This window comes from Arachis ipaensis, chromosome B03 (genome assembly GCF_000816755.2).
Source record: "Arachis ipaensis cultivar K30076 chromosome B03, Araip1.1, whole genome shotgun sequence".
NCBI lineage: Eukaryota > Viridiplantae > Streptophyta > Magnoliopsida > Fabales > Fabaceae > Arachis > Arachis ipaensis.
Window position 1 is genome coordinate 23,529,863 of NC_029787.2, and position 8,925 is coordinate 23,538,787.

The 8,925-nt window shown below is 29.9% G+C and overlaps 1 long non-coding RNA gene across 1 annotated transcript; it reads right to left on the reverse strand.

Annotated features, from left to right (window-relative positions):
- Positions 2,193 to 3,561, reverse strand: LOC110270033. Its single transcript, XR_002359026.1, has 2 exons — positions 2,703 to 3,561; positions 2,193 to 2,639 (listed from the first exon to the last, which is right to left on the reverse strand). It is a non-coding gene; the product is annotated as an uncharacterized LOC110270033 (long non-coding RNA).

Below are 8,925 nucleotides of genomic sequence, written 5' to 3' on the forward strand. Positions count from 1 at the left end.
CAATATTTTTTAAAAATTGTTATTTAATAATAAAAAAGTGTTACTTTAATTTTAGTAACTCTTTTTAAAACACTATGATTAGTCATCATAACATAAGAATAAATGACCATTTGTATTCATTAAAGATGAAAACACTGCCATATGTACCCACACTAGATCGAAACTAAACTTGTACCCACGCAAGATGTTCTCTGTGTGACAAAAGTACCCTACGTGGCACTCCAACCCTCCAAAGACAAAGTACTTTTGTCACACAAAGGACATCTTCCGTGGGTACAAGTTTAGTTTCGATTTAGTGTAGGTACATATGTCAGCGTTTTCATCTTTCATGGGTACATATGGTCATTTATTCCATAACATAATTATACTTACACTACCAAGTTATAATCCCAAAGTTATAAGCAATTAGGAGCTACCCTTCGTATGCTTCCCAAAGTTATAAGTAAGGGTGGCAATGGGGGCGGGTTTTTGCTCTACCCGATCCCGTTTCGTCGTATAACAATTCGTATAGAACTCGTCCCGCTTCTATCCGCGAGTAGTAAAATGCTGAACTCTAACATGCTCCTGCATAAATTAAAGTAAAAATTTAAATATAATACAATATTATACATATTATACATTAAAATGATATATATTATATATATAGTGGGGCGGGTAGGGACGGGTATTACCTAAATCTGACTCCGCCCCGCCCCTCCCAAAAACCCGTCCCGCTAAAAGCTCGCCCCGAGTGAGTAGGGGCGGAGTAGGTACCCGCGAATTCGGGTGGTATTGCCACCCTAGTTATAAGCAATTAGGAGCTACCGTTCGTATGCTTCCAAGAGAAATGAATAAAAATACTCACATGGACTAATGATTTATGATTAATTATTAACAAAAATATTTATCACGAAGCAAAAAGCAAAAGCCACAACAATTATGTGTGTGTTTGGATTCACATTGGTCAAATTGGAGTTTGAATGAAAATGATTTTATAGAATTGATTTTGGATAGAAATAAGTTTGTGCTAACATGATTTATGTTTGGCAATTTTTATTAAAATTGATTTTGATAAAATAAATATTGTTTGGATAATATTAGTTAAAATTACTTTTAGATAAATAATTAATTAATTACTAAAAAAATATAATATTAAATTATAATATTATTTTTTATAATTAATTTTTTATTTAATTTATTATTTCTAACCGAAACAATAATACATATTATAAAAAATTAAAATAGTAAACAGTGCACAAAAATTAGAATAATTGTTTTAATACTTTTAGTATTTTTTATTTAGAAAACATTATGGAAAAAACTAATAATAACCAACAACAAACCTAAATTACGTTGAGTAAACGAAGAAGCTATAATTTCTTACTTCTAGTTAACGAGCTTTTGGGATGCAAAATCACGTTGGCGTTCAAAGAAAAAAAAAAGTTGCCAAACATCAAAGAACAACATTCAAAGCACTTCAACACACTTTTATCCTCTTCAACGTATTTCACAAATACACCACACAGTTGAATTCTTACCATATATCCAATCAATTTGATAATAGAAAAGACTATCTTCTAAAATAAAAAAAGTAAAATAAAAAAATGATGATTTGATCCTCATTAATTTTGTAATTTATATGACGATTGACTATTTTGAATTAGGAAAAGTCTAGGCCAGCAATTTTATTGAATTTTGGCCAGCATGTAACCAGCAGAGAAATGTGAGTCATTAGATGAAATCTCATACCAATCTCACACCATTAGATCATCATTGATGGCTATTTGATGGCTACCAATCACAAAAGTTACTGGTTCCTAACATTGCTCAATAGTAAAAGCCACAACAATACACGGTTGAATTCTTACATATATCCAATCAATTTGATAATAATAAAAAATATCTTCTAAAACAAAAAATAATTTTTATTAATTTTGTAATTTATATGANAAGTATTTTCCATTCTTTTCACTTTTTGGTTCTATTAGTCTAATCCGTGTAATTCACTTTATAAATGTGTAAAAATTTGTAAAGTATTTTCACTTTATATTTTTTCTTTATTCTGTCTGGTCTTTTTTTTTCTTCCTCTGGATCTTTACCGTTTTTTGTTTAGTAATACTGTGAAAATGAATACAAAAAGTCCATTGTGGATAATCAACAAAATAAAAAAAGGAGATGTCTCGTGGATAATCAATAAAATGAAATGAGAGTTCTGTAAAACAGAAAGTTTTTTCTATTGGGGAGCTATATTTCACTCTTATTTACTTAAACATCATATAAACCTATCTAACAGACATCTTAATCTCGAAAAACAAACAAACAGTACATACATTGGCCGAAGTTATCAGAGTAAAAAAGTGTAAAGATTATGACAACATATGGAATGGAGTCTACTGAAGGTAAAACTATATGGATTGAAAAGCTAGAGCAACAAGGCTTTAAGGATGATTGCCTCAATTTGGTTGAAAAATTCATATGTCAAAAGGAGATGAATCTGAAAGCACGCAAGAACGCCATTATTGGTATATGGGGCAAGCCAAAAGGACTCGAACATTACAGAAGTGGGCAGGAACATGTTGCTGTTTAGCTTCAAGGATATTGGGAGAGGGAGACAGATCCTCAAAGGAGGTCCCTGGTGCATTAAAGATCAGTTGATGAACCTGCAAGAATGGTCAAAAGGTGAGTCCATATTTGAGATATATGGGTGCAAATACATGGCATACCACTTGAGCTGATTGAAGAAGAAACTGCTAGAAAAATAGGATACATGATGGGTATTGTTTGTGAGGTAGAAGATCCAAGGAGAAATGGGACTCTAATGAGATCTTTCCTGAGGGTGGAAATTTGACAGAATGGAGTGGGAGGGCAGCAGAGAGGGGGTAGAAATACAAGAAAATATGCCTGAAAATCAGGCCATCACCCATCAGGGTGATGAGAAGAGAAAAGTAGAAAAGTACGCAAGACTTGCTGAGGAGTTAGATAAAATGGGTCAAGAGGTGGAGGAGATGAAGTAAGAGCCTTGGGTAATAACTCTAAGTTAGGCCAGATAAATAGTTTGGAAGCCCAATAAAAACTATTTCAGAGTGAGAAGGCCACCAGTGATGATCCAATTAAGGGAAGCATAGGAGAAGAAGGCAAAAACAGCCCAATGAGTAAAGATATTAATAGTGGAAGGGTTCTACAAAAAGAGAAGCCAGAGGATCCTTCCAACAGCAAATTAGAGGAATTAGGAATGGGAATAACAAATGGAGGACAACATGCCTGAAAACGTTGGACAAGAAGATATAAAAAAGAATAATATGGAAGTTGAAGTATCAAAACCCATACAATCAACCAGTTGGCACAGAGAAAAAGGAAAAAAAATGGCTGGACAAGAAGACAAGAGAAGCAAGAAAATACAAAACACAATATGGAATACTCTACTATGTTGAGCTTGCGAGTGATGAAAATGAAGAGTATAAAACAGAGGCTGAGGTTAATACAAGGGCAGAAGGATGGGAAGTGAAACTGATATAGAATTTGGAATCATGTTTGAAGCTGAAAACATGCAATATAAGAATTTGACAAATTAGCGACGAATTTTTGTGAGAAATATTTTTTTGTCATTAATCCATTCCTAACTAGCGACGAATTAGTGATGCACTAACGACAAAATTAATGAACAGTCACAAAATATTTAAACTTGAGACAAGCGACTGATTAGAGAAAGATTCACGAGTAAGTCTTTTTCTCGCAAATTGAGTTTTGTAGCTAAAAAAAGAGCGGTAAAATTTTTTTCACTAATTTGTCACAAATTAATTAGCGAGTGACAATGTTATAGCAAATCAGTTACTTAGGGGTTTAATCGAATAAAAGTAAAGTAGCGAGGGATATTGTTGTCACCTATGTTGCACGGACACGGGACACGACACGACACAGGACACGCGGACACACGAATTTTAAAGTCTTATAAGACATGGGAACACGGAATATATATAAAATATAAAGTATTTTTTAGATAAATTACAATGAATTTTGGTATTTTATTGGTATTAAAATATAAAATAATATTTTAGCTAGTTTTAATGTCTTCTTTTAACTATATAAAAATATTTAAAATATTATTTGTTTTAATAAATAATAATATATATTATTTTCTAAACTTATTTAAAAAATACATGTTAAGAATAAGACTGGACACGCTAACATGTGATGGTATTTAGGTGTGTCCAAGTGTGTTCGAAGAAGAATTTTTTATTTTTCATTACGACACAGTTGGATACGGTAGACACGCATGTCGAACGAGTGTCGATGAGTGTCATGTCCGAAATGTATCCGACCCGCAGACATAGCAACTCAACGAGGTGTCCATGCTTCATGGGTTGTCACTATTCCATCGCAAGTATTTGATATACAATTAGCGAGAAACAATTCACATACTAATTCGTCGCTAAATAAACTTTGTGGGAAAAGAGTAATTAGTGAGGAACAATGTTCCTAGCTAATCCATCACAAAAACTTGAAATGCATTTTGCGATGGACAATTTTCTAACTAATTTGTCACCAAAGTTTTATTTTAGCGAGCAACTAGTTTTTTGCCAATTTATCGCATAATATTGTAAAATTCAAATTAAGTTAGCGATGGAAAACAGTCGTCGCTAACTCGTCACAACGGATAAATTATTCAGCTAGGGAAGTATTCCTTGCTAATTAGTCGCTAAAGTGGAAATATGGATATTGAGCGCCTAGGACCTCAGTAGTGAGAAATTTGCGACCCTTTAACAATTGACGCACTTCGTTCGCTAATTTCAAGTCGCTAATTAGCGAGCAAAATACATTGTCGCTAAGTTGTTGCAATTTTAATTTAGCGAGCGACTTGACAACTGCAATCTTGCCGCAAAGCAAAAGCTATATCCTACCTATTTTCTAGCAAATTACTGACTAATCTCGTTGGAAATCCATCGCAGAATTATAACAAATCCAAAACTAACAGAAAAAATTTTAGAAGTAACTGGTCGCAATTGAGTCACTAATCAGAAGCTTATTTAGTGAGGAATTAGCTACCGCTTAACAACTGATAGACTTTCCTCGCTTATTTCATGTTACTACTAATTTGTGAGGAAAAATGTTAGTCCTTATTATGTCCTTATTTCATATTACTACTAATCGCTAACCTCTATATAAATTCATGAAAAATTCATGAAAAGTTTGAAGCAAATTTGTCAAGCACGCTAATGTAATTTGTCACTAATCTAAAGCTATTTTAAACAAACGAATAATTAAAGTCCTAAAGTCGTGACTAATAATTAGGTAGCTAATTTTTAATAACTAATAACTTACAATATTTTACAAAATGTCAATTCTCAAAAATTTAACAAATAACTTAAAATCAAAAGCTTTTCCTTAAAAAAAAGTTTTTTTTTATCCAATTAGATTACAAATTTGTCATTATTTTTAATGGGAAGTTTGCTGTTAATTAGAATTGAAGTTTAAAATTAATAAAATTAAAAAACAAGTTTAAAAATTCAATATTTTTAAGAAATGGGAGCATAATGTTGATAATTTTCAAGTTCTTGAATTAATTAGGATCGTCAAAATGAGCCAAAATTCGTCGGACTAGCTCATTTACCTGACTTAAATAGATTGGCATTTGACTTTAAAATCAAACTCGTAAAAATCAAACATAAACGACTTAGCTCGATTAATTAGAAAAAATAGCGAATTAAGCTGGTCGATTCCTGATCCAAACGGATGCCTCTTTTTTTTTTTTCCCAAAATAAGTTAGTACATTTTTTTGTGGACCCAACTTGAAATTTGACTGATGCCCTAAAAAAAGTAACACGATAAACTTAAAAGTTATTTTTTTAGCTAATATTATTTTTTTAAAATTGCTCACCCTAAAAGATTAGTTTTTTTCCAATATTTAATAAAAAAACAAAAAAATTAACCAGATTGGGCTCTGACCATAAATTATTCGAAATAGTTAGAAAATTAAAGCATATAAATAAAAAATTTTAATAACTAAAATTACATTGATACAAGAAGTAATCATGAATATATATATATAGGGACGGATACATGTTTAAGGAAGTGGGGGCAAGTGCCCCAGTGGAATTTAAAATTTTTTAATTAATATAGTAACAAAATTTATTTGTCCCTATTATATAATTCAATTTGACCCCATTATAATTAAACTTCACTCATCAACTTTAATTGTGTAAAAACAAATGGTAATATAATCCAAGATTCAAATGAATTTGTTACAATAATCTTTAAAAAGAAGGAGTGAAATAATTATAAATTTGTTATTTTATAATTACAACTAATAAATGAACTTAAAATTTGAAAAAATCTGTTTATATATTTAGTGAATACTTCTATTGTCCCGTGTGTATATATTATATATATTTGATTATTTGTTCAAAACAGAGGTAACTACTAATTTGATATCCAAAAGATTCAAATAAAATAATTCTGGAATGATTTGAAAATTGCGATAAAAATAATTAATAAATATTATATTTATTAAAAGTGACAAAAAAACTTTTGTATTTAATAAATGACATATCCATTTAATTTAAATTGTTTTGTCAACGTTTGAATAAATATTTAGAAGATGCATAAAAATATTTAGAGTAAAATTTAATCTCTAGATTTTTTTTTTCAAAAAAATTTAATCATTCACAATTAAAAAATTAAAAAAAAATTCAGTTGACATAAAATTATAAATTTTTGAAAATGAAAAGATCTTATTTTTTAATATTATTTATAAAAAATTGCATCAAAATATGACATCTAAAGTCTTTTTTTAAAATATATATTTAATGTATATTTAGTTCTTCGGAACTTATTTGTTGTTAACATCTTTTAGAGTTATTTTTTATTAACGATGTAAATTTTTCGATACTATTTGATTGTTTACTCGTTTAAAATAATATGTTTCAAAACATTATTCTCTCTTCTATAAATTACCGCTAGGTTAGCATCTTAATTTTAAAACAATAAAAATATTTGATAGTCAATAATAGAATTCAGCTCAAGAATATTATAAAGAATCGATTTCGTAATCGTATGAGAGATGAATTTTTAAATGATTATTAACGACATACATAAAAAGAGAGATATTTGTATTGACAATAAAATTTTAGATTTGATTGTATTTAATCTTTTTAAAATATAAAACCTAAAAAATAAAATTTTAATTTATATATTATTATTTAAATTATTATTTTAGTATTTTAATTTGTTGGTTCGATAATTTAAAGACTAATTATATTTTATAATAACAAAGTATAATTATAAAAATTATTATCATATTATGTATATTTTGCCCCCACTCACAAAATTTTTTGGATCTGTCACTATATATATATATAATGATTATATTTATATTTATAATTATATTTAATAAATAATACTAACAAATATATTAGAGTATACGAGTTCACACACCACCTATGTCTGCATCATCGACGAACTCCTCTCTCTTCTCTGCCATCGACAAACTCCTCTCTCTTCTTAGCCTCTCACGCGGCGGCGCGACCCTTTCTTCTCGCTCTCCCTTCTTCGTAGCTCTTCTCTCTCCGTCCTCCTCCACGGCACCACGCACCAGCATTTGCCATCATCGTCCCCGCACCAACAGCTGCCGTCATCCTCCATCCACAATAATAGCATGCATAAGAAATCGAGCCTCCGTGTCAGGTTATATTTCTTATTGTTGATTATTGTTCTTTTATTTCTTCACTGTTGGCTTTTGCTATTTTTTTTAAATTGTAGTGATAATTTAGGGTTTAATTTTTGTTCTATTTATTTTTTTTGCTCTGTTTATTTTTTGTTCTGTTTATTAGAGTTTTTATTTTTTAATTTTATTTTGATGTTCTATTTGTGAGTGTGTTGTTATGATTCTAATTTTTTAATTTCTATTTTTATGATTCTCCTTCTTTGATCATAAGATGTTTCTGAATGGGTAAGAAAATAATATGTCTATATTTAGGGATCACATTTATAATGCATTATGTTTCACTGTAGAAAAAAAGATCACCCAATATAGTGCAAGAGAAAGGTTTTAATTTTGATGATACTAGGATTACGAGAGGAACATGTTAGAATGAGTCTAATTCTGATATTTGCAAGGTAAATAGTTTTGCTGATTTTTGAAGTGGTGGCAAAGATTTAGAATTTCTTGTTTCATAACTCATGTTTGATTTTTTCTAGGTAGATATGTTCTTACATAAATCTATCTACTTGCTTGTCTTATATTATTTGGAAACTATTGTTTGTGTTTTTTCTAGAAGCTATACAAAGTTTGTCAACTGTATCCATATTTCATGAGAACATACAACTAAGCTGAACATACAACTAAACTTGATCAGCTGGGTAACTTAGAAATTTGTTACTTCTTATTTATTTGGGGGTTGGTCTTTCTTGTTAGTGTCATGATCTACAATTTCTGTTTTTATAATTTCAATAAGCACTGTGTTTCGTCTTTAACCTTTACACACTCAAATTTTACTTTGCATTCTTTCCACGTTGGAGGAGCTGGCATTTACCATTTTTTCGTCTTTGAAATATAAATTTTATTACAAGAGAATTTGTGATTTTTAGTTCTTCTCTTCTTCTGAATAGCTTGACTTATTTGCCTCAATGTTACTGATGCAATAATTTTGAATACTTTTACTATGGACACATACCACAAAAAGAAACATATTGCTTTCTTGACAAATTTCATTATAGATTGAAAAAGTGGTTTATCCACTTGGATTTGAATTAGAGGTGGAAACAGGCCAAATCAGGCCAAGTTTTACTCTTAACAGGCCTAGTTTGTTATGTAGTTAATTGACTTGAGTCTACCCTACAGCCTGCTCTAGGCTCTTTATAAAGTACTAGGCCTAATCTGTTAAAAGGTCTGATAATTTTTTTTTTACAAAATAAAAATATTATTTAAAAAAATTATTTTTTAATAAAAAT